This window comes from Anopheles funestus, chromosome X, assembly GCF_943734845.2.
Source record: "Anopheles funestus chromosome X, idAnoFuneDA-416_04, whole genome shotgun sequence".
Classification (NCBI taxonomy): domain Eukaryota; kingdom Metazoa; phylum Arthropoda; class Insecta; order Diptera; family Culicidae; genus Anopheles; species Anopheles funestus.
This window is the reverse complement of record NC_064597.1, coordinates 12,288,388-12,291,534: the sequence shown is the minus strand read 5'-3', so window position 1 is coordinate 12,291,534 and position 3,147 is coordinate 12,288,388.

The window sequence follows — 3,147 nt, the reverse complement described above, 5'->3', positions numbered from 1 at the left end:
CGTTACGCTAGCAATCAAAAGCACATCAATCAACCGTGCCCGCGTAATGGTTTGCCGAACGAGATTTCCATGTGGATTGGCAGGAGTGGAGTTGTTCCTGGAGGAAGAAATAAAAAAAAAAACAGCACACGCTAGAAAAAGAGATGAAAAAAGGAGATAAAAAAAGGGAAGCAAAAAAAAAACAGCATTCAAAGATGAAAATCCACCGGATGCATCTGGTTCTGTACCGGTGTGGAAAGTTGGAACTCCATTTGTCATACACGATGCGACGTTTGGCATCTGCTGCTGTGACTACGACTGTGACTTGACCAAGGGTACGCTGTGTTTGCCATCCGGTACGATTCGTACGGTTCTTTAAAGAGTGAAGAATTTTCATTTCCCAAACTTTACTTCAATCGCCTTTTTTGTCTTCCTCGTAGAATAGCCTGAGGAACTTTTCGTCGGACGAAGTCGTTGTTTCTGGTTTTTCTCGCTCCGACCTAATTCTTATTCTAGTTATCATTCTTATTACTTATTGAGTATTACGGTCTATGCCGTATTGTTGAGATAATTCATGACTAGGGTTTTACATTCTTCTTCTTTCTTGGCCTGTCCATGGTCGAACACGTCGCGAAGACATGGCCAGGTCTAAAATCCGTTTCCAGGAAACTCGGTCCAGTGCTGCAGTCCTCCATCCACGGCTGCATCCGATCTCCGGCAGGTTTGACTCCACCTGATCCAGTCAATGAGCTCTCTGTGCTCCTCTACATCTCGTGTCGAACGTGGGGCATGGGAGGAACGTAAGGCATCCTCATCATGTGCCACAGCCATCGCACCCCTCAGCCTTTGACAACCGTTAGGATATCTGCTCAGCTAACTCGTGGTTCACTCTCATTCTCCACTCGTCATGCTCGGACACACCAAAGATAGGCGTCTCTCCGTTAACAGTGTCCAGGACTCCCCGTAGAAGACTACCGGACGTATCAGTGTGCGATATAGCGTACATTTCGTGTGTTGCTGGAGCCTTCTGGATCGCAGGAGGTTTGTGGACCCCGTAGTACGCACGATTTCTCTGAACAATGCGCCATCGGATTTCGCTGCTTATGTTGTTGTCCGAAGTTACGATCGTACCAAGGTAGCAGAACTCCTACTCTGCTTCCGAGTCGGGCTCTATCACGGTCAGAGCCTCCGACAAGCAGGTACTTTGTCTTCGTCGCATTGATCCTCAATCCAATTCTGTCGGCCTCGTGTTTCAGTCGGATGTACGCGTCGCACACTCCCGCAGATGTCTTCATTTAGATAATAGTCTTCAACAACAGTACGAGCTTCCCCGGGAATAGGCCGCCTTAAAGTCAATGAACAGGGCTTTATATTCTATACTTTTTCATAGTACGAATTTCTTCCTACCAAGCTGTCTTATCTCGTGCATACACCTCAAGTTCTCCTGTTGTACAATGTCCTGTTGTCCAATGTCCAATTTGTGAATATCGTCGATGAGGTCTGTCGATTCTTTTGTTCGAGATCTTCTGTATGTTTTCTATGTACTCTGCTGTGCCTCAATACGTTACGTGTTTTCTGGCGAATCTGAAACCAAATTTCACGTATGGTAGATCACTTGTTGCCATTATGTCTCTAATTGGGACATCCGGATTCCTGTTGATTGCCGCTATTGCTGTGCTTGTGATGTCTTTTATTGCAACCGCAAACCTTCGTTGTGGAGGCAGGATTATTAACTGAAGGTGAGCGTCCAATGCAAAATAATTAGATCTGAGTCTGGACATCATGCGGATGAACGTTCTTCCCTCAGGGAGTCCGTCAAACCAGGGTCTTATGGAGACTTTTGGTGATATCGAGTAGAGAAATCTCCCGAGATCAGCTACGTCTCATAGATTCTGCTAACGGACTAGACAGAATTCCTCAGGAGAAAGGGTATTCTAGTGTCAGAGAAAAGAGAATCATATGAAATACCTTCAGAAGTGACTCTTTTTGCCAATTTATCCGCTTTCTCATTGCCAGTAATACCAGAATGAGAGGGAATCCATACAAGCGAAATGAGAAACGACTGCTCAAACAAGGAGCTTAGGATTTCTAGAATTGTTTGCACAAAATAGTCTAAGGTCTTAACATACTTCACAGTTTTGAGCGCCTCCACAGCGCTTAGAATGTCTGTGAAGATAAAATACTCATCTGTAGGTCTCGCATCAGGGTATTGAGGTGTCGAACATGTGGCAACTACTATGTTGATAATTATATTTGAATGAGTTAATATTTGAAGCTGTAGTGTACAGATCTCGGTTGTTTACGTATTTAAGTACTATAAAAGTAGTAAAATTTATGGAGAAAAAAGTCAAAAGGCAGATTAAGAAAAAAATCACTGCAACAAAAGTCGCATCCGATTGCAGTCGGTTGAAGTAAATCTATTCACTATTCGATTACTCTCTGCTTTGCCACCAACCTGTTCCCTTTCTGGACGAAGACCTCCTAGTATCTTGTACGCTAACAGCAATGCGACTTCCCGTACTTCCCGTGGGGCTTTTTTCTCTCTTTCGGAAGGAAACAATCAAACAGATACCGGTTTCCGGTGAAAATTATTTTACGTTTTGTCCATTCCGTGGAGCAAATCGGGCTCAGCCCTTTACTGTTTTGTGCACCAAGCAAACCTTAGCCCAGCAGAAAGCACAAATCGAATCGTCCGGCCATCCGGAGTTTCGAAAATAGCCTGCAGATTTTTGTTGCTGTTGTTTGTCGCCGAAGCCGAACAAGCTGAACGGCAGCAGTGTGGACTAACACAATTGCATGGATTGAATTACGGTTCGAATGATTGGTTGCTCGATTTGTGATGTGCGGTTGTCGGTTGTTGGGCGACCCAATTCGGACCGGGGTTTTTCTTTCCTTGCTGGAGCTTGAGAAAATTTGTTTCGTTTTTTTTTGTTTAGTTTTTTTCCAGTTTACTTCGGTCCTGTGGAGGGTGAAGGTCCGGGACCATCCTTGTGCGCTGAATAGGTTCGGAAGGATAGCATCAGAAGATATAATGTTTTTTTTGTGAGGATTGCTTTCTTAAGGCAATTGAACCTTCCCCGACAGATGACATTTCAACGATGGAGGAGAGCTTATAAGTGACCTATTTAAAAAAAAACACACACCGAAAAAGAAACCGATATTGACAGT